Genomic DNA, 23,602 nt, shown 5'->3' on the forward strand with positions numbered 1-23,602 from the left:
GGGAACTGTAAATACAATTGCTCGTCCTATTGCAATTACTGCCTGTAAAATCATTCTGGAGCAGAAATGTAGCAGAATGTATCACTGTTTTAGGGAGTTCCTATTAGTTGGTAATGATGAACTGCAAGCATCTGTACACCCATAATGTGATTTTCGTGAATAATGTAATAAATCATGCTCATTGTAAGTTGTCTTTTGTTGGACTGTTGGTCGAAATAATAGACTGTTCCAATAGTGTATTCTTGGGCATTGTTTGCTCCATAAGCTGGAAGAGGATAATTACAGCAGTGAGACAAGCAGGAGTATTTACAGACCTCTATGCTGAAGAGATCCTGTTTATGTTGGGGAGGCAGGTACTCTTAGGCTTTCCTTGTCAGCTACCTGTAAAGTCAGGAAGATGTGATAAGCTAACTAACTGCTTCTAATGTGGGAGGAGAGAGATCTGCATGCCAAACCATGTAAGAAAATGGCAACAGGCCAGGATGTTTCTAGACTTCTTTGGCACAAGAGGGGTGTGTGTGTGTGTGTGTGTGTGTGTGTGTGTGTGTGTGTGTGTGTGTGTGAGAGAGAGAGAGAGAAAAAATACGGTTAAATGTTCTAGCTTCATTATGAAACCGATGAGTTGGCTTGGTATTTTGGAGTTTGTAGAAACCCTACACTCAGTGACCTTTGGAGAAACTTTACCATTTGGTTTATGTTCATGAAACCCAAGAGGATTTTAGACAGATGTACATAAAACTGTCTGCTCCAAATCTTAATGTTAAAATTAAAAACGCTCATCAAAAAATGATTGGTTTAGGTAAGATGTTCATTAAATTACAGCTTAGTTCTCAGTTTTTAGGCTTCCACACCATTTATATTATAACCTGCTGTGTTGGCAAAGCTGAAATTTCCTATTTTTTCTCAGGCTAATCAACAAAAATATTAGAAATCATAACTACATGATTTTTTTTTTTTTTTAAGTAAGTGTCCTGTGTTCCTTGTATATGGTGCAGGTCAGCTTTTGTGCTGCCACTTTCAAAATACTCTGTATCTCTCTCTCTTCGTGACAGAGTCCTGAGATCTGACATGTGGGTCAGCACTCTGATCAACATAGCCTCAATTATTCCCCCTGATAATGGGTACTTGAGTCATTAGCTAATCAGAAGGAGAGGTTGGGGAGCAAGAAACGAATTAGCCCTCAGCTCACCATCCTGATAAAAAGGCCTTAAGGAAGTGTTAGAGAGAGAGAGGAGGACAGGGCTAGCTGAGCCTGGAATGAAGGAGCTCCCTAGAGAGAGGGAGCCTGCCTTTCCTCCTAGGGCCCTAGCCAATGCAGGCTGAAAGAAGTAGAGGTTAAAACTATGGTGTTGCACTGTACTACTGTTAGTGGACAGGTTTAGCATAAAATACAGCCTGCATGCAAGATGAAAGTGGGTCTGAGCAGTTTCTGGGGCATCAGAGGTGAGGGACAGAGCGTGACTCTGTCTCACACTCTAATTTTGTACACACTCGTATGCGCACACACACTGCCCTTCACTTTTCTTGGCTGCACACACACCATTATAGCAATTTGAATATTAGCCACTAGCAAACAAAAATTAGTTAAAAATTGGGTTATGGCTTCGGACCTCATGGAAAGGTCTGAAATAAACCATCCAACTTTTTTTAAATGATCAGATGACGTGTGTGTGTGTGTGTGTGTGTGTGTGTGTGTTTATATATCTGGAACCATTTGGACTGTTAGCTGGAACTTGGCATAATTGGAAGGTTTAGCGCTAGTGTAAGCTAGAAGTGCTACGGTAGCTCAGCTGCACTGTTGCAGCTGCGCTGTTGAAGCACATCCTGTGAAGATGCTGTAAACTAACTGGAGAGAGCTCTCCTGTCGCCATAATAACTCCATATCCGTGAGAGGTGGTAGTTATATCAGCGGGAGAAACTCTCCCACTGACATAGCGCTGTCTATACAGGTGCTTAGGTTGGTGTAATTTATGTCGCTCAGGGCTGTGGATTATTCACATACCTGAGCAATATAAATTATACGAAAGTAAGTGGTAGTGTAGATAAGCCCTTAGTTTCTAGCCCCACTTCACACAATAAATGACTGCAGATATAAGGAAATAGAAATTACACTAGCTAATGTTTTTGAACAAAATTAATTTCAGTAAAATATCATCCAAAATAAAATTCTATTGTAAACACTATTAAGTTTGTGTTCATAGAATCATAGAATATCAGGGTTGGAAGGGACCTCAGGAGGTCATCTAGTCCAACCCTCTGCTCAAAGCAGGACCAATTCCCAACTAAATCATCCCAGCCAGGGCTTTGTCAAGCCTGACCTTAAAAACCTCTAAGGAAGGAGATTACACCACCTCCCTAGGTAACCCATTCCAGTGCTTCACCACCCTCCTAGTGAAAAAGTTTTTCCTAATATCCAACCTAAATCTCCCGCACTGCAACTTGAGACCATTACTCCTTGTTCTGTCATCTGCCACTACTGAGAACAGTCTAGATCCATCCTCTTTGGAACCCCTTTCAGGTAGTTGAAAGCAGCTATCAAATCCCCCCTCATTCTTCTCTTCTGCAGACTAAACAATCCCAGTTCTTCTTCGAGTGATTGCTCATGTGTATTCCACAGTAGGTGTGCGTGCTTGCCACGTGCACCGGTGCCGGAAGTTTTTCCCTTAGCTGTACCCGTAGTGGGGGAGCCCCGCTGCGACCCCTGGAGTGGCGCCTCTATATCGTGCCATAAAGGGGGCTGCGCACTCCCCCTGCCTCAGTTCCTTCTTGCCGCCAGCGAAGGTAGTCGGAACTTGTGCTCCAGCATTGCTGTAGCTTCTATCCTTGGTAGTACGATGCTCGACTGTTACTAGTTTCTGCAGTTAGTAGCCTGGCCCGGGGCATGCCCCGAGCCCCAGGTTTCAAGTCGTGCAACTCCTGTCGCAATTCCATGCCCAGAAGCGATCCACACTCCGAGTGTCTTCGCTGTCTGGGCGAGGCTCACATAAGTGAGCGCTGTAAAATCTGTAAGTCCTTCAAGGCCTGGACTAAGCGCGAACGCGAGATCCGACTCCGGGCCCTCGGTGCGGAGCGAAGCCCCATCCACCAGTCAGCACCGCTCCCCTGCCAAGAAGCCTGGGAGCGAGTCGCTGGAGTCCTCCTCGACCCATAGGGGCCGCAGGCGCCGGGACAGAAAGCGTCGACGCTCCTCGTCTAGCCGCAACGTTAGCAGGTCTCGACACCATTGGCACCGCCGATCATACCGCGGCGCGCGCCATGCTCGGAGTGCATCCCGGCAGTCACTGGCACCACGCATCGACGCTGCGGTCACTGACGGGACTCCAGAGACAGTACCTCCAACGTATACGTCTCATCGTCATCAAGGTCTAAATCCCGGGGCAGGACCCGACATGGACGGGACCGGTCGAGCCGTTTCTATGGCACTGTGTGCTCCTCGGCCACCTCTGCCTCGGCTCCCAGCTGTCCTTCCCCGGGCCGCACCGTCCCCCAGGAACATGTAACCCTGGTAGGACCCCAGGCGGCTCAGTGGCAAGGGGCGCCGTGGCAAGGGGCGCCATGGCAAGGACAGTTGTGCCAGTGGGCACCGTGGCCCCAGGCACCCGCACTGCCGAGGCCCCGCTCCGTGGCTGGGGCATCCCAAGCCCACTTGGTGTTCCCGCCTCGGCACCGAGAGCAGTCCTCGGGTGCCGCACCACTGGCACCGCACCTGGACCCGGACGCGGAGTGCGACCTACCAGCACCGCCCGATGCCCTAAGGGTCGTCCCGGTCGTCCCATCGGCACCGGACGAGTCCATAGCGGCACCGCCCCCTCCTTCTCAGGAGGATTTCAAGGTGCATCAGGAGCTCCTCCGGCGTGTAGCCGCCAACCTCCAGCTGCAGGCGGAGGAGATGGAGGAGCCATCGGACAATTTGTTTAATGTCCTCTTCTCCTCGGCACCGGGCCGTGTGGCACTGCCGTTTCACCAAGGGGTGGCCAACATTTCGACCGGACTATGGCAAACCCCGTCCTCTCTGCCGCCCATTTCCAAGAAGGCAGAGCAGAAGTACTTCGTGCCAACGAAGGGGCATGAGTACCTCTACACTCATCCTACCCCGAACTCACTGGTGGTGGAGTCCGTTCACCACCGTGAAAGACACGGCCAACCCGCACCATCCCCCAAGGACAAGGATGCCAGGAGACTGGACACTTGGGAAAAAAGTTTATTCCTCTGCTAGTTTCCAGCTCAGGGTGGCAAACCATCAAGCGCTCCTGAGCAGGTATGACTTCAACTTGTGGGGATCTCTTCCAAAATTCGAGCCCTCCCTCCAAGAGCAGGACAGGAAGGAATTCAGGGCTGTAGTTGCCGAGGGTGCGGCGGCGGCGAAAGCAGCTCTCCAGGCCGCCTCGGATGCAGCTGATACGGCGGCTCGTTCGATGGCCTCAGCTATCTCCATGCAACGGGCGTCGTGGCTTTCGCTGTCCGGGCTGTCAGTGGAATCCCAGTCCCTGATACAAGACCTGCCATTTGACGGCAAGGCATTATTTGCGGACCAGACAGACACTCGTCTGCACGGGATGAAGAACTCCCACACCACCCTGCAGACACTCGGTCTGTATGTCCTGCCAGCCAAGGACAAACCCAGACCGCAGCCCTCGGCTCCCCCCGCAAGGGGCACATACGAGCCCCCGCCCAAGAGGCCTAGGGACCAGAGACGCAGATCGCAGCGTCAGTCCCGTTCGGCCCCATGCCCCGGACCCTCGAAGGGCAAGAGGCGTTTTTGACTATTTGCAGGGGGCCACCTGGCCTGTTGCCATGGAACCCCCCCCAGTTAATAAAATTGGTTTTGGGCAACCGTTTATCAGCCTTCAGAGTGCATTGGACCCGTATAACGTTGGACCGGTGGGTCCTCAGTACCATCTCCGAGGGGAACAGGCTGCAGTTCGATTCACCCCCACAGCACCATCCTCCGTCCCGGGATGCCCCGAAGGGCCCGGAGCACGCCCTCCTCCTAAGTCAGGAGGTGACGCGCCTCCTCACCCTAGGCGCGGTGGAGAGGGTACCTCAGGAATTCCAGGGCAAAGGGTTTTATTCCCGGTATTCCCTGATCCCGAAGGCGAAAGGTGGGCTCAGGCCCATCGTCGACCTGCGGAATCTCAACCAGTTTCTGATTTGCTGCAAATTCTGTATGGTGTCCCTGGCCTCTATTGTCCCGTCCCTGGACCCGGGAGATTGGTTCGCAGCCCTGGACCTCCAGGATGCATACTTCCATATCCACATTTTCGAGGGCCACAGGCGCTTCCTCCGCTTCCTGGTAGGGACAGACCACTACCAGTTTACGGTCCTCACCTTTGGCCTTTCTACGGCCCCCAGGGTTTTCACCAAATGCATAGCGGTGGTCGCAGCCCACCTCAGGAGGAACGGGCTGCAGATCTTCCCCTACCTGGACGACTGGCTGCTCAAGGGCAAGTCTCGGTCCCAGGTGCAGGCGCAGATGGAATTCCTGCTAGACACCTGCACGAGTCTAGGCCTAGTGGTAAACAAGGAAAAATCCACGTTAGTCCCGGTTCAGCGCATACACTTCATAGGGGCGCTGTTAGACTCGCTGGTGGCCACGGCCTCCCTCCCCCAGGACAGATTCGAGACGCTCAAAGGTCTCATCGCCTCGGTCATGGCCTTCCCTGTGACGATGGCACGGGTATGCCTTCAAATCCTAGGCCATAGGGCAGCATGCACCTTTCTGGTGCGACATGCCAGGCTCAGAATGAGGCCCCTCCAACTCTGGCTGGCCTCCCAGTATTCCCAGGCCAGGGACAGCCTGGACAAGGTCGTCATGTTGCCACCCTATATAGTGGCCGACCTGCAATGGTGGTCCCTCCCAAGCAACATGCTTCAGGGTATCCCCTTCCGGGAGCCCCCTCCCTCACTAGATCTGGTGTCGGACGCCTCGGACCTGGGATGGGGAGCCCATGTGGGGGGCTTCAAAACCCAGGGCAGATGGTTACCCTCGGAATTGTCCCTGCACATAAATGTCAGGGAGCTCAGGGCGGTGCGCCTGGTGTGCGTAGCCTTCAGCCAACACCTAGGGGGAAAGGTGGTCAGAATCCTAACGGGCAATACGACCGCGATGTATTATATCAACAGACAAGGGGGCACGCGCTCCGTGGCCTTGTGCCAGGAAGCCCAGCTCCTGTGGGAGTTCTGTATAGCCCACGACATCCTTCTGAGGGCTTTTCACCTGGCCGGCAAGCGCAATACGCTCGCGGATCACCTAAGCAGGTTCTTCTCCCAACAACAAGAGTGGTCCCTACAGAGAGGTGGCCAGGCGGCTCTTCCTACAGTGGGGCACTCCCCAGGTAGATCTGTTTGCTACCGCCCAGAATCGCCTATGCCCACGATTCTGCTCCAGGGCGGGGGAGGGCAAATGGGCGATATCGGACGCGTTCCTGATTCCATGGTCGGGCCGCCTGTTCTACGCCTTCCCACCCTTTCCCCGGATAGGCAAGGTGCTACAGAAGGTTAAGGCGGACGGGGCGCGGATTATCCTCATAGCCCCAGATTGGGCCCGTCAGCATTGGTACGGGACCCTCCTGCAGCTTTCAGTGGCCCCCCCGCACCGGCTGCCGCTTTGACCGGACCTCCTCTCCCAGGAGGGAGGACGTCTCCTCCATCCCAACCTGGCCGCGCTCCACTTGACGGCGTGGCTGCTCCATGGTTAAATGAGGAGGAGGGGAGGTGTTCGGAGGGTGTTAGACAGGTCCTGCTAGAGAGCAGGAAACCGTCCACACGTCATACCTATCTAGCTAAATGGTATCGGTTCTCCAGGTGGGCAAGGGAGAAGGGTTCCTCCTCCTCCTCCGCATCTGTCCAACTTATCCGTGATTATCTCCTGGCCCTTAGGACTGGCGCCCTCTTCGGTCAGGGTGCATCTGGCGGCCATCTTGGCCTTCCACCCCCCGGTGCAGGGCTACTCGGTGTTTTCACACCACATGACGTCCCGGTTCCTAAAAGGGCTGGATCGGGCCTTCCCTTACGCTAGACCCCCGGTTCCGCTCTGGGACCTGAACCTAGTGCTCTCCCGCCTCACAGGGCCCCCTTTCGAGCCCTTGGCCACGTGTTCTTGGTCCCACTTGTCGTGGAAAGTGACGTTCCTGGTGGCTATCACCTCAGCCCGCCGGGTCTCGGAGCTTAGGGCCCTGACCTCTGAGCCCCCGTACACGGTCTTCCATAGGGATAAGGTCCAGCTCCGCCGTACCCGGCTTTTCTGCCGAAGGTAGTCTCGGCTTTTCACACAGATCAGGACATTTTCCTCCCGGTTCTCTGTCCTAAGCCCCATTCCTCCAATGAGGAATGGCGCCTGTACATGTTAGATGTGCGTAGAGCACTGGCTTTTTACCTGGCTAGAACCAGGCCATTTCGGAAATCCCCTCAGCTGTTTATCGCATCGGCCGAGCGCATGAGGGGGCGACCGGTTTCCACCTAGCGGATTTCCCGCTGGATCATCTCGTGCGTACGCACGTGTTACGACCTGGCAGGGGTTCCCCCGCCTCCTATAGTAATGGCTTATTCGATGAGAGCTCAGGCCTTGTCGGCTACCTATGTGGCTCATGTCCCTATTCGGGACATCTGCAGGGCTGCTACATGGTCCTCTATCCACACCTTTTCATCGCAGTATGCGATCGTCTCCCAAACGCGGGATGACGCTGGGTTTGGTAAGGTGGTACTTCGCCCGGGTAACCCTTAAACGCCTACCCACCTCCATCAGGTATAGCTTGGAGTCACCTACTGTGGAATACACATGAGCAATCACTCGAAGAAGAAAGGACAGTTATCTGTTCCGTAACTGGCGTTCTTTGAGTTGTGTTGCTCAGGTGTATTCCACATCCCGCCCTCCTTCCCCTCTGTCGGAGTTGTCTGGCAAGAAGGAACTGAGGGTGGGGGGAGCGCGCAGCCCCCTTTATGGCGCGATATAGAGGTGCCACTCCAGGGGTCGCAGCAGGGCTCCCCCACTACGGGTACTGCTAAGGGAAAAACTTCCGGCACCGGTGCACGTGGCGAGCATGCACACCTACTGTGGAATACACCTGAGCAACACATCTCAAAGAACGCCAGTTACGGAACAAGTAACTGTCCTTTCTCTCAGCCTCTCCTCATAAGTTATGTGTTCCAGCCTCCTAATCATTTTTGTTGCACTCCGCTGGACTCTTTCCAATTTTTCCACATCCTTCTTGTAGTGTGGGGCCCAAAACTGGACACAGTACTCCAGATGAGGCCTCACCAATGTCAAATAGAGGGGAATGATCACGTCCCTCGATCTGCTGGCAATGCCCCTACTTACACAGCCCAAAATGCCGTTAGCCTTCTTGGCAACAAGGGCACACTGTTGACTCATATCCAGCTTCTCGTCCACGGTAACCCCTAGGTCCTTTTCTGCAGAACTGCTTCCTAGCCATTCGGCCCCTAGTCTGTAACAGTGAATGGGATTCTTCCGTCCTAAGTGCAGGACTCTGCACTTGTCCTTCTTGAACCTCATCAGGTTTCTTTTGGCCCAGTCCTCTAATTTGTGTAGGTCCCTCTGTATCGTATCCCTACCCTCCAGCGTATCTACCACTCCTCCCAGTTTAGTGTCATCTGCAATCTTGCTGAGGGTGCAATCCAGGCCATCCTCCAGGTCATTAATGAAGATATTGAACAAAACCGGCCCCAGGACCGACCCTTGGGGCACTCCGCTTGAAACCGGCTGCCAACTAGTAGAGCCATTGATCACTACCCACTGAGCCCGACGATCTAGCCAGCTTTCTATCCACCTTATAGTACATTCATGCAGCCCATACTTCTTTAACTTGCTGGCAAGGATAGTGTGTTATATGTGGGCTTTGGAAGAAGTAATTTCAGAAGTCAAGTACGGAAGAGATTTTCTTTCTTAATGTTCTAACCAGGCAGTGATACTAAAATATTTATAAATAACCGGTGCTGTGTAGCCAGTCTGCGGCTTCAGAAGATTTTTTTTCTGTATTTTGGACTGGGTTTTTTTTCCTCATTCCCTTCTCTCCCTCCTAGCCTGCGCAAATCTCTGTCTGTGTCTTTTTCTAGCCGCGCCACATGGATTTCATCCAAATATTTGATTACATTTTTTGTAATGAACATTCTTCTTTGAGTGCTTACTCATGTCGGTTCTACTCTAGGTGTGTGCGCGCCCATGTGCACAGTTATCAGAGTTTTTTGCCTTCGCGGTATCCAGAGGTATTGGTTCTGGCACCCTCTGGAGTGCTGCGGTCATGCTTCAGTATATCAGGCACCGCCGGCCCTACACCCTCTCAGTTCCTTCTTACCATCTGTGATGGTTGGTCGGCGCACCTTCCCCTTGCCTAGCAAGTGGATAGCGGTTCTTCCTGTTCTTCATTTCTTAATGCCCTGTAAATAGTTTCTTTACAGTTAGTTAATAAGTAGTTGTTAAGTAGTGTAGTTAGGGAGTTAGAGTCCCAGTGGGGACTTTGCCCCAGTGGGACGTGCCACGGTCTCTGGGTTTTAACCCCTGTTCTGCCTGCAACAGGCCTCTGCCTGTGAGTGATTCACATAGCAGCTGCCTGAAGTGCTTGGGGGAATTGCACATGAAGGTCAAGTGTCAGATTTGTAAAAACTTTGGTCTGAGAACCCAGAAGGAGCGTGATATTTGTTTGGGGGCCGTCCTCTTGGAGTCTGCGCTTCGCTTGGTGTCGGAGCTCTACCAGCAAGACTCTATGCCCAGCACGTAGGCCTCGGTACGTAGTGCACTCCCGGCACCAGGCTTGGCCCTGCACTGCTTCCCCTCACCGGTGCCCAAGAAGCGGTCAAAAAAGCAGGACTCCCCAGCACCGAGCAAAAAGAGTGAAGGGACATCAGGCAAAGGACCTAGTTCGGGCTGCCATCCACCCTGGAGCCGAATGGGGTGCCTCTCCGATTGGACCCACTAGTCCCCCCAGGGATCCACCGCTGACTCCCAGGAGAAGCAGGGGACAGAGACTCACTATTGGGCCGCCCTGGAGCCTCCACGACGTTGGATCCGGCGAAGGCTCCCTACAAGGGCAAGCCAACTGTAAGAGCCTCTCACAGGGCTAGTGAACGCCATTGGTCCCCGGAGCTGAGGCAGAGTTCCCCATCTCCGCGGTGGAGATCTGTCTCCAAAGCGGAGGGCTCCAGCTGGCCGGCAGTGCATTCGCTATCTCCACCAACTAGACACGGGTTGCTCAGAGGGAGACGTCGGTCACAGTACACCCGGCACCAGTCGACCTCCTGTCCGCTGACTCCACGGCGCAGATCCCCGTCTCCCAGATCTCTGGGGCGGTACCAATCTCCCTGTTCCTGGCACTGATCCCCAGGAATACGTTCCTATGCATTGTTCACCTATGGCAACAGTTAGACATCAAACTCGGGCATCGACGACCCCACCATGGTCTCCGGAAGGGGATTCCTCCAGGTCAGATCAGTAGTTCAGCTCCTTGCTGAGGCAGTAGCAGCCTGCGTGGGCATCGGAGACTGCATCGACCTTTGCAATGCCGACCTGGCAGCAGGGTGAGTGGCCTGCTCAGTGGCCTTACTGGAATGCGTGAGGCAAGCCAGTTGCCGATGCCCTTCTCTCACCACTCTTCAGTGGCCACTTCGGAAAAACAGCCTATGGCACTGGGCTCAGTGCATGGAGCGGAATAGGACACTGGGGTGGAGGAGCAAATACCCATCTCTAAAGTCCCTTCCTCCATGGGGAATGATGCGCCAGGCCCTCCCCTGGTGGTTCAGTCGTCCTCTTTGTCACCTGATGAGGCAATGGCTGGACCATCTCACGCTAATCCACCTGACAGTTTTAAAGAGCATCAAGCCCTTTTCCAAAGGATGGTCATGAACTTGAATAAAGAAGCCAAAAGGCTGGACCTTTTTGGGTGGAAGATTTATTCAATGGCCAGCCTTCAAGTCAGGGTGGCAAACCACTAGGTGCTAGTGGGGAGATTTAACTTTAATCTGTGGGACTCCCTCAGGAAATTTAAGGAGACTCTGCCCCAGGACCTGTCTCGAGAGTTTGTAGCCCTAGTAGAGGAGGGCACAACAGTGGCCAGATGTTCCCTCCAGATGGCCTGGGACCCAGCTGACTCGGCAGACAGGGTGGTGGTTGCTTTGGCCATGATTATGAGGCGCAATTCATGACTTCAAACGCAGGCCTGTCCTAGGAGATGCAGTCCTCCATCCAGGACTTCCCATCTGACGGGAACGGACTCTTTGCAGAACAGATGGATGTGAGGCTGCATGGGCTTAAAGCCACACAGGCCACCCTCTGTTTGCTGGGCATGCATACTCTGCAGTTGGCAAGGAAACAATTCAGGCCGCCCCCACCTCCCAGGCCTTGTCCATCTCAGCAGGGCTCCGCTAGGAGAATCACAGAATATTAGGGATTCTGCCACCTCCCTAGGTAACCCATTCCAGCTTTTCACCACCCTCCTAATGAAATAGTTTTTCCTAATATCCAGCCTAGACCTCCCCCACTGCATTTTGAGACGATTGCTTCTTGTTCTGTCATCTGCCACCACTGAGAACAGCCTAGCTCCATCCTCTTTGGAACCCCCCTTCAGATAGTTGAAGGCTGCTATCAAATCCCCCCCCCCCCTCTTCTCTTCTCCAGATTAAATAACCCCAGTTCCCTCAGCCTCTCCTTGTAAGTCATGTGCCCCGGCCCCCAGTCATTTTTGTTGCCCTCTGCTGGACTCTCTCCAATTTGTCCACATCCCTTCTGTAGTGGGGGGCCCAAAACTGGACGCAATATTCCAGGTGTGGCCTCACCAGTACCGAATAATCACTTCCCTCGATCTGTTGGCAATGCTCCTACTAATACAGCTCAATATGCCATTGGCCTTCTTGGCAACAAGGGCACACTGCTGACTCATATCCAGCTTCTCTTCCACTGTAATCCCCAGGTTCTTTTCTGCAGAACTGCTGCTTAGCCAGTCGGTCCCCAGCCTGTAGCGGTACATGGGATTCTTCCCTCCTAAGTGCAGGACTCTGCACTTGTCCTTGTTGAACCTCAACAGATTTCTTTTGGCCCAATCCTCCAATTTGTCTAGGTCACTCTGGACCCTATCCCTACCCTCCAGCATATCTGTCTCTCCACCCAGCTTAGTGTCATCTGCGAACTTGCTGAGGGTGCAATTCATCCCGTCATCCAGATCATTAATAAAGATGTTGAACAAAACCGACCCCAGGGCACTCGGCTTGATACCAGCTGCCAACTAGACATCGAGCTATTGATCACTACCCGTTGAGCCCGACAATCTAGCCAGCTTTCTATCCACCTTATAGTCCATTCATCCAGTCCATACTTCTTTAACTTGCTGGCAAGAATCCTGTGGGAGACCGTATCAAAAGCTTTGCTAAAGTCAAGATATATCACATCCACCGCTTTCCCCATATCCACAGAGCCAGTTATCTCATCATAGAAGGTAATCAGGTTGGTCAGGCATGACTTGCCCTTGGTGAATCAATGTTGACTGTTTCTGATCACCTTCCTGTCCTCCAAGTGCTTCAAAATGGATTCCTTGAGGACCTGCTCCATGATTTTGCCGGGGACTGAAGTGTGAGGTTGATCGGTCTGTATGTCCCCAGGTTCTCTTTCTTCCTTTTTTTAAATATGAGCACTATATTTGCCTTTTTCCAATCATCCGGGACCTCCCCCGATCGCCACGAATTTTCAAAGATAACAGCCAATTGGCTCTGCAATCACATCAGCCACCTCCCTCAGCACCCTTGGATGCATTAGATCTGGACCCATGGACTTGTGCACGACCAGCTTTTCTAAATAGTCCTTAACCTGTTCTTTCGCCACTGAGGGCTGCTCACCTCCTCCCCAGCAGTCTGGGAGCTGACCTTGTCTGTGAAGACTGAGGCAAAAAAAGAGACACAAGTTTCAGTCGTCGTTGTCCCTCCACCTCCCACTGACCAGCTCCGCCTGGCCCGGCAAAACACCTGGGGGGCCAGAAGTGCTTGTTTTGATGGTGAACTTGAGAGCAATGCCCCAATCACTATGGATCCACCTTACCCCTTTCTCGACTGTTTACGTCCCTTCCAACCGGCCTGGTTGTGAGTCATATCAGACAGCTGGGTGTTAGGAATAATATCTCTGGGCTACACCCTGCAATTCTTGGCTCTATCCCCCCTCCCATTCCCATTCACCGTCCCTCTTTAGGGACCCTTCTCGTGAGCAACTCCTCGTTCGGAAGGGGTGGTGGAGGAGGTCCCTTGGGAAATGAGGGGGAAAGGGCTCCATTCCTGCTACTTTCTAATCCTGAAAGCAAAAGGGGGCCAAGACCCATTCTAGACCTGCGGCAACTCAACAAATATCTCAAGAAGTTGAACCTGGCCTCTATCATTCCCTCCGTGGATCTGGGAGACTGGTATGCCGGTCTCAAACTCAAGGCTGCTTATTTTCATATTTCCATCTTCCACGGACGGATGGTTCCTCCGTTTTGTGGTGGGCCAGCGCCACTTCCAATTTATGGAGCTACCCTTTGGTCTTTGGTTGGCCCTACGGGTATTCACAAAATGAATGGCCTCAGTAGCTGTTTATTTGAGACGTCGAGGCGTCCAGGTCTATCCTTACCTCGATGATCAAGGGCAGATTGTGGGATTGAATGCAGAGGAATCTCGATCTGGTGCGCTCCCCCTGTCTTGACCTGGGCCTGTTAGTAAACAAAAAGAAATTGACCCTCATACCAGTGCAATGAATGGAATTCCTAGGGGCTGTCCTCGACTCTGCATGGGCCAGAGCCTTCCTTCGGGAGTCCCATTTTCAAGCCATGTCAGACATGATCTCTCATGTACAGTGCCACCCGCTCATTACCACCTGCACCTGCCTGAGGTTACAAGGCCACATGGCAGCTTGCACTTATGTGGGCCGTCATGCCTGGCTCCATTTCCAGCCTCTGCAGGTGTGGCTGGCATCGCTCTACATCCCCACGAGGCATGATCTAGACCTGGTAGTCAGAGTATCAGACCCCATCTGGGCGACTTCAGCACACAAGGCCACTGATCGTGGAACGATCGCTCCCTCCAAATAAATGTCAGGGAGCTCAAAGCGGTTCGCATGGTCTGCCTGGCTTTCCGGTCCCAGGCAGGGTGGTACAAGTCCAGGTGGACAACACTGCCGCAATGTTTTATATCAACAAGCAAGGTGGAGCCAGGTTGTCAGCCCTTTTCCAGGAAGCTCTCTGGTTCTCAGTCTTCTGTGTGCAGCATGCCATTCATCTTGTGGCCATGCACCTTCCAGGGGCCAGGAATGTACTATCAGATCGCCTCAGCAGAACCTTGTCATCTCGCCATCCCAAGGTGGTCAGAGTGATTTTCCAAAGGTGGGGAATTACCCGAGTGGACTTGTTCACGACCCATTAGAAAAGTAAATGCCACGTGTTTTGTTCAATTCGGGGGCTTGACAGAGGCTCTCTGTCAGATGCCTTCTTACTCCCATGGGGTTCTGATGTATGCCTTCCCACCAGTGCCATTAATCCACAGAGTCCACATAAAGACAGGACAGGGCAAAGGTAATCCTGATAGCCCTGGCTTGGCCTCGCCAACATTTGTGGACCTCTTGGTGGCGGCCCCGCTGCAGCTGCTTCTCTGGCTGGATCTACTGTCCCAGAACCACGGCAGTCTCCTGCACCCGAACCTGGCAGCGCTGCACCTGACCACTTGGCTGCTGCACGGTTAAATGCAGATGAGCAGGAGTGCTTGGCCCGTGTCCAACAGGCCCTGTTGGACAGCAGGAAGCCCTCTATTACGGCCACCTACCTGGCCAAATGGAAACAATTCACATGCTGGGTCTTGGACCAGGGTATTAGGCCCTGAACAGGCCTCGCTTCAGTCAATCCTGGACTACCTTCTGCATCTCAGGCTTCAGGGCGTGTCCCTTTTATCAGTTAAGGTCCACTTGGCCGCTGTATCAGCCTTTCATCCTACATTCCAGGGTAGGTCAGTCTTCGCTCACGACATGACGGTCCCTCCTTGGGACCTGAATCTAGTGCTGGCACGGCTCATGGGGCCCCCTTCGAGCCATGGGCTTCCTGTTATCTGTTTCTACTCTCCTGGAAGGTGTTCTTCTTGGTGGCGATAACATTTGCTCTTAGGGTCTCTGAGATTAGGGCACTTACCTCGGAGCCACCCTATACAGTGTTTTTCAAGGACAAGGTCCAGCTACAACCACACCCAGCCTTCCTGCCCAAGTTTTTCACATGAACTGGGACATATTCTTGCCTGTCTTCTTCCCAAAGCCTTATCAGTCTGAGGAGGAGCGTAGACTGCACTCTGGACGTCAGGAGAGCGCTAGCCTTTTACATTGAAAGGACCAAGTCATTCCGTAAGTCAACATAGCTGTTCGTCGTGGTGGCGGACAGAATGAAAGGTCAACCGGTGTCCATCCAGAGGATTTCATGATGGATTACCGCCTACATCTGGTTTTGCTATGAGCAGGCAAAATTGTCTCCACCGGCGACTGTAACCACCCACTCGACTAGGGCAGAAGCCTCCTCGGTGGCCTTCCTGGCCCACGTGCCAATTCAGAATGTCTGTAGAGCCGCTACCTGGTGATCTGTTCACATGTTCACGTCTCACTACGTGCTTACCCAGCAAGCCTGAGATGATGTTGGCTTCGGTAGAGTAGTGTTGCAAGCCGCACAAGTGTGAACTCCAAGCCTACCTCCATGGATACTGCTTGTGAGTCACCTAGAATGGAATTGATGTGAGCAAGCATTCGAAGAAGAAAAATGGTTACCTACCTTTCGTAACTGTTTTTCTTTGAGATGTGTTGCTCATGTCCATTCCATTACCCACCCTCCTTACCCCTCTGTCGGAGTTGCTGGAAAGAAGGAAGTGAGAGGGCCTAGGGCTGGGGCCGCCTGATATACCAACGCATGAGCGTGGCACTCCAGAGGGTGTCATAGCCGACCCTACGGATACTGCTAAGTCAAAAATCTCTGACAACTTTGCATATGGGCGCTCACACACCTAGAATGGAATGGACATGAGCAACACATCTCGAAGAACAACAGTTACGAAAGGTAGGTTACTGTTTTTTTTTAGTTTTTAATCATTTAAATAGATTGTTTGAATAATAAGCTAAATTCTACTGAGTAATCTTCAGTAATCAGCTTTAGCTGAGTTGGTGAAGTATGGTAAAAGGCAAAGATATGAAATTAGCATAAAAATATGGAAATCACTACAGCATATCACATCATTTAAGAACAATATGATATAATTTAAAAAAAAATTTACTTTAATCTCAGATCTTTCTTTGAAACATCTATTCACAAACACCCATTCCTTCCCTCAAACTGGGGGGCGGGCATAGGGATTCAATAAACTTTTCGTAGCTGCAATTTTACCTTCACCTCTGGAGTTGCAACAGCAGTTGCAACTCCAGAGGTGAAGGTAAAATTGCAGCTATGAAATTGGGGTAGATGTACCCCAAACGTGATAAATTGGGGTAGATGTACCCCAAACATGTGATTTTTGAGTGCAGATCAAATAGCTAGTTCTCGATCTGTTTTCCAAGGTGGTGTCTATCTTGCAGTCAGCAAAGAGCTCTTTTTCCTTAGCACTCAGCGGGTGTGGAAGGTGCATAGTGCATCCTTCTTCCCTCCTCATCATAGATCGGCAAAGCTTAGGTGGTACAAAAGGCATTGGGTGAGAAATTTACCTGCTCTGATTAGAAATTTTGAAGAACTTGTAATATGAAAAAATTTAAGTTTAGTTTTTTTATTTGTATATCATATTCGGTGGCTCTCTGGTTTACAGATGCAACTTTTTCATAAACTGCCAACACTTTTAAAAGTCAATTCAGTGTTAACAAAACTGCCAAAATGGGCATTGGTAAAGACACTACAGTCTGTTGTGATCTAATGTAATTAAACCACTTCAGATATCCTGCGCATTGAGACAGTAATGCTTAGTCAATCTAAAGGAGGAGGAAAGAGATTAGACAAAATGTTTATTTAGATAAATGGACAATTTGTCATAATAATTAACAGGATTTCTGTGATAAAACTCCTTTAAATTATGCAGATGCTGAGTAATCAATAATGGGCTTTTATCTCTTAGCTGTAGCTCTGCCAGTCATCTTTAAATTACTTGACATATCTATTGTGTTAATCATTCAGGAGGATCATTATTTCTTCAATTATAAACCCATTTAGGTCTGCCGTCCTCATCTTAGAACAGTGAATCAAAAATATACACCTCCGCTGGTGAACTGTCTTGCTTTGGGACTACTTTTCCAGTTCACCTTTAAAGCTGCAGGAAAGAAAATAAAGAAGTATGACATATATTCATTACGTATTTTTTATTCCAGTTTATTAAAAAGCAGCCATTCATTTCTCATATTATGTCACATAAACAAAGCTTTATCTATGTTGTGATAGGCTTTGTTTAATGTTAGGAACTAGGGATCTCTGCAAACACTGCTAGGTCTAATAACAGGAGTAGTCCCCTTGAAGCCAGCCCATGCAGTATCAGGGCCAAAGACAAACCATTTTTCAGCACAGACTGCTTATAGCTCTAATTGGTTTTAAAATAAATTATCTAAGGAGAATCTGGAAGCTAAACTCTACAGTACGCAATTCTCCTTTTATTTAAAGGGATAATGAAATCTCCATTCAGATTTAAACAGTAGAAACAGTCATTTTAAAATATTTTTTAGTTCTTTGAATATTAATATGAAACAATATATTAAGTGCAAAAATATTTTTAAAGCATTTTTTTAAATGTTGTTTGTTTGTTTTAAGAATGTAACCTTTTAAAAACAAAACCAGACACATCAGGGCAGTATGCTGTGGTAAGATGACCGCGCTTCTTTAGATCCACTTTAGAACATCCTCAAGTTGCTTGGTTATCTCAGCATGGCCATGTGGCTGTAGGAGTTTTATCTTGCATACTGCAGGATTACACTGGAGGTACTGATAAACTGAATATTGGTGTAGAAAATCCGTTATATTTGAAAAATTTGCTGGAAGCTAAGTGCCAGAAAAACAGTATTCATTACCACCATATGGTTTTGATTGCTAATCATAAAGTACGGATATGTATGGAAAAGACAGTGTTTTCATTTTGTATCATCCAAACTCACCTGAGGCATTCTTTGCTATGCATATACAGAGTGAAAATCACCTATAGTAAAGAGGACTAGCACAAGGTCTTTCTCTACCATGTAAGCCCTGCATAATAACTGTGCAATAGGACTACATCCGAGGACAGCACCATAAAGTTACTATTCACTCTGTAAATACTACATAAAGGGTCTGTGATGCCGTTTGCATATATCAGGATCTTAAGGGGCTGATAAGAGTAAACCAGGGGAAGGGTTGCAAGGTCTGTGGTTTTATGGATCTAGAGATTCCAGCACCACATACAAATGTCACAAAGGGGCTGACATTGGAATAGCAGCTGTGGTGTGAAAGCCAGAGGAAAAGCTACATAACTGCCATTTTACTAGCTCCTGGTTCTGTGGGTAGATTTAACTCCTACATTCCATCCAGAATAGGGTTCCATTACTTGAGTTGTACACAGTGGGATAACAGAGAATAAATGTTCAAGTGAGATCCCTTACACTAAAATTTCTGTCGCCTTTGTTATTATAGTAGAAATTACTGAAGAAACTTAGTACCAGTTGTTGACATATTTACAAACAACTGTAAAGGTATCAATCTTTGGCAAAGACTGGCTACTTTCATAATTAATTTTAATATTTGACGTTCCCTTTTAACATATTCAGAATTAATTTTGCTTTAACAGATTGAGTAAGAAACGAAGCTAACTGCAAAAACAGTTGGTCAAGTAAATCAAATATTTATGGCTAGTGGTTCATCATAGTAAATTTATGCAAAACATGGTACACAGTGGTCACGGGCGGTATCATACATTGATGTTGGGAAAATACCAATAGTCACATTTTAATTAAAATATACTTTAGTTTGACTTTTGAAATCATAAAATGTTTGTAATACTTTTAAAAACAATTTACAAATATTTAAAATACTCTTCTGGCTGCTGACATTTTAGCTCTGGAATCCCATCCCATGTCCCTGGAATCCATTACCCTATTGTCCTCATAATAGTGTGACTTACAGACCTCTAGCTCTCACTTGAGTCACTGTTCTTAGCTTCCCATGCAGTACAGGTTTTAACTTGGCAGATTCTAGTTCAATTGATTGAACTATCATATTGCCATAGCCACAATCAAAAATTCCCAAATATGTAAAGTCAGGTATATATCTTTTAAAATGCACTGAAATAATGAGATCAGTGACTCCTTTGATAAACATGACTCCTTAAATATGTATTTTTCTTTAATACATGCCATTACAGGAGAGGATCACCATTGTTTTAAGTGCCTCTTTTTCCAGTATTGCCTCATGTTGTAGAATGTTCACATTCAAAGAGAGACACAGGGAAACTGTCAGCTTCTGGGATGTTCCATTACAGCAGTAACAACAATTCTGAGGGTGGAGAGTAAAATAACTATTTCTTGTTGCTTGTTGAGAAAAATGGAAGTATTTTGCTGCTTTGTAATATATTATTAAAGGGCTCCCTTGTTTCTCTGTCTCTGGGATTAAATAACCACTAACTTGTTGGTTCATGGTATCGGTTTATCATCCTAACAGTGCATGAGAGCACTTACCAGAGAGAGGCAGGAGAGCCCTTATAAATATATAATATAAATGTCTGCGTTCCTGTAACATTTCTTTCCAGTAATTCAGGGTTCTAGAGTAAACTTTACTGCCAGAGAGGGAATAGAAACAAATTGTGGATCAGGTTGGTGTGGCTTTGGTGCCTTCTCCATCTTGTTTTCATCTCAGCCGTGGAAGCAGTGTTATAGAAACTGTATATGTTAATTTGCAGATTTGGGAATTATAACTACTGTTCTGTTGGCGGCATTCCCAGACAGATAAAGTTCATCTAAGTGGTATCTTGCTTTGGGACTACTTTCCAGTTCACCAGCGGAGGTGTATATTTTTGGTTCACTGTCATACCAACCATGGAGCAAAAATGCTCCAAATGTCAGTTACTTCCACCAAGTGTGGAGAATGAACTCTGCACTTCTTGTAATAAGAGCGAGTATGCTCTGGCCTCCGTCTCTCCTTCTTCCAAATCCTCCTTGCCGACTGGACATACATCAGAGGAAAGAAGGTCCTCAAACGATAAGGTAAGAGACAGAAGCCCACTCATGCCCTGGCCCCAGCTGGATGTCAAGCCACTGGGCTAGAATTCACAAATTATAATAAATCATATCAATCTTTCAATGCCTCTTCCGGTGAGGAAAATGCTTGGCAGTTTCTGAAATACCTACAGGATTCTTCCAGTAGAACCAAGGTCAAAGACTTTAAACTTCCTAAAGCCAGAATACTTTATTAAAAAATCCCTATAGTGTTCCAGTCCTGCTCAAGGAAAGGGAAAATGAGCGATAAGGAGGATTTAAATGACAAGGTACTGAGACCAGGGAATATTATTAGAAATAAAAAGAGTAGTTAATGCCTGAAACTGGAGCATGTACATGCTCTTTCAGTGCTGAGAGGTGAGCAGATGAGAGCAGGTTTCAGAGCTCTTGAAAGTATTTCTAGTGCAGTAATAGTGTATAAGTAGTGAGTGAATCTAAAGACACTTGAAGAGCTTTTCAAGTTGTCCGAGGAAAAAGCCATTGTTTGTCTAATGAATGCTGCTGTCTTAGGAATTGGCTGCAAAACAATCATTCCAGTAAAAAGGTCCTTGAGGACCATTTGAACAGAAAACATATGTTGCCCTCAAACAAATATTTAAGTGTTTGGTCAGGGGAGGAAAAAGTAGTGATACTTTCTAAACAATCATCACTTGCTATGCTGAACTCTTACAATTTTTGTCATAGTAATAGGCTTCAGGCCAAATGAATTTCCTGCAGCCGTCAGGGTAACAGTCCTTCATAATGGTGGCAGTCTCATGTCTATGGTTTTTGAAGCAGCCTGTTTAAAAATCAGCCCTGTTTAAAAGTAATTGAAGACATTTATTTATTTACATATGCTTCCAAAAGTTTTAAAATCTGACATACAACATCCTTCTTGACCTCTTCCTGTGTTATATGAAGGATCTATGGCAAAATCATAGTCTGTAAACTCATTTTATTAATCAAAACTCATTTTCGGCCTGGTTTGGTGGCGTAGGCGTGTTTTCTGCTTTGTTCTGCCATTCAGGAGACCTGAGTTTGATTTCATGTTCCTGCTGGAACATGCTGCTGCCACGCCGCCCGGTCTGGCCTGCCGGCCAGAGACATCCTCTCCTGGCCCTCCCCAGATAAGGTGGGGAGGGATGGGATGGGGAGAGTGTGGGGGTCCCGGGCTAGGAGTGGGGTCATGTGGGGGTGGTCACAGAGGTTATTCACCTGACCCCCAGTTTCTTCTCCCCAAAAAATTTCCCCACCAGTTGCTGTCCCGGCCTGTCAGGGTAAGCAGCTGGCGCGCCGGGACACTTTGTTTACTTAGGTTTACCTCCGTGCCTGCAGACACTCGAGGTAAACAAACCATCTCGGCCCGCCAGTGGTTTATCCTGATGGCCCTGGAGCCAAAGTTTTCTGACCCCTGAATTACAGGGTCGGCTTATGAACGGGTCATAAATATTTTCCATTTTTACTTATCCATCTGGGGGGTTGGCTTATAAACGAACCGGCTTATGATTGCGTATATAGGGTAGTTAATAGAAATAACAAGTTGCTTTATTGTTAACATAATGAGTGATCATAATACATATTTTGTTTAGTCTCATTTAAATGTTGTTACATAATTTTGTAGCTTAATGTGTTCCAGCAATTATAGGACTTGTCCTTTCTGATCTTCTTCCATCTTACTTATTTCTTCTTTTTTGTATTTTCTCTCATTTTTTGGTCACCCTTTCTTAAAAAGAGTGCTCACCTGTCCTGCTCGCCTCCTTTTAAATACCAGTTCTCCCAGGAGAATCAAAGTTGTAATAATTTTTGATGCCAGAGGACTGACTGAAACAACAAAGGGGATGGAGAGAGAAGAGAGAGTTTCAAGTTTTGTTCTGATCAGTCTCAGTCTTTGCAGGGTAGCAGATAACAGGAGTTGGGACACCCCTCTATCACTTCCTATTTCCATAAAAATCTCTGGCATTCACCAGATGCAAGAACCTGCTGCCCTTGGAGGTAGCCTCCTCAAATTTCATCATAAATGATCCATCTCTGTTTATGACCAATAAATGTATCACTGAAGCTGTACTTGTCTTATTTGATCAAATGCTTCTTGATGCTCTATCAAGACTTTCCTATAGAATCCCCTTTCAGTGAAAATCTCATTCTTCATTAGTTGCCTATGTGGATCCCACACTTGGTGCGCATGGGCCCCACGTACACAAGGTCAGATTCAGACAATTTGAGCTTCATGTCAGATGTCTTTCTCAACTCTTGGACACCGGGACTGATGTATGCCTTTCTGCCAGTCCCCATGATATCAAGGTCCTGAGAAAACTGACGCAAAATGTAGGATTGATGATTATGATAGACCCAGGACGTTCTACACAGTTCTTGGATTTAGATATGGTGACCCTTTCACCACAGCCCTATATCATCTTACCTGCTTTGTCTGACATAGTCTCAAAACAAAAAAGGTCAGCTCCTGGTCCTGTCATCATTACATCAGCTAGCCTGGGTGCTGACTGGCTAACACCCATTGAAGGAAGCTGTTCAGCTGAAGTTCAGAACATTCTGCTCCAAAGCAGGAAAGACTGACTTATAAACCTAATTGAAAAGTATTCTATTTTGGCATTTCAGCACCAGCTGTCTCCCTGGACAACATCCCTTTCAGTGCTATTGGACTACTTACTAACCTGGGAATTATAGACCTGTCTGCTTAACTTTGATATCTGGAAAGATAATGGAACAAATACATAATCAGTTTGTAAACACTTAGAAGAAAATAAGGTAATAAGTAACTGTCAACATGGATTTGTCAAGAACAAATCATGCCAAACCAACCGTATATCCTTCTTTGACAGGGTAAAAAACCTTGTGGATGGGGGGAGGCGGTAGATATGATGTATCTTACTTTTTTTAGGGCTTTGGATACGGTCTCACACAACGTTCTCATAAACTGGAGAAATATAGCCTAGATGAACCTACTATAAGATAGGTGCACAACTAGTTGGAAAACTACTCAGAGACTAAGTTCCCTGTAAGCTGCGTGGCGGCGCGGCCATGCAGCAGCCTATTTAGCGCCATGCAGGTGCTTAGGGAACCCGCTGCTGGGAAAGAGTGCTGAGGGGAGTCCACTGCAGCCCCAGAGCACCCTCCTGCACCCCAAACCCCTCATCCCCAGCCCCACCCTAGAGCCTGCACCCAACCCTCTGCCCCAGCCCTGAGCCACTCCTCCCCGGTGCTGCCCAAGAGCCCTCACCCCCTGCACCCAACACTCTGCCCCAGGCCTGAGCCCCTCCTCCCCAGTCCCACCCCAGAGCCCGTAGCCCCAGCCGGAGCCCTCACTCCCTGCACCCAACCCTTTTCCTGAGCCTTGAGCCCTTCATCCCTGGCTCCACCCCAGAGCCCGCACCCTCAGCTGGAGCCCTCACCCTCTGCCCCAGCCCT

The 23,602-nt window shown here is 48.8% G+C and overlaps 1 protein-coding gene across 1 annotated transcript in view; it reads left to right on the forward strand.

Moving 5' to 3' along the window:
- Positions 1-23,602, forward strand: part of FER (FER tyrosine kinase) — a 409,588-nt gene that overhangs the window by 102,597 nt on the left and 283,389 nt on the right. The window lies entirely within an intron of this gene.

Source organism: Emys orbicularis, chromosome 6 (assembly GCF_028017835.1).
Source record: "Emys orbicularis isolate rEmyOrb1 chromosome 6, rEmyOrb1.hap1, whole genome shotgun sequence".
Classification (NCBI taxonomy): Eukaryota; Metazoa; Chordata; order Testudines; family Emydidae; genus Emys; species Emys orbicularis.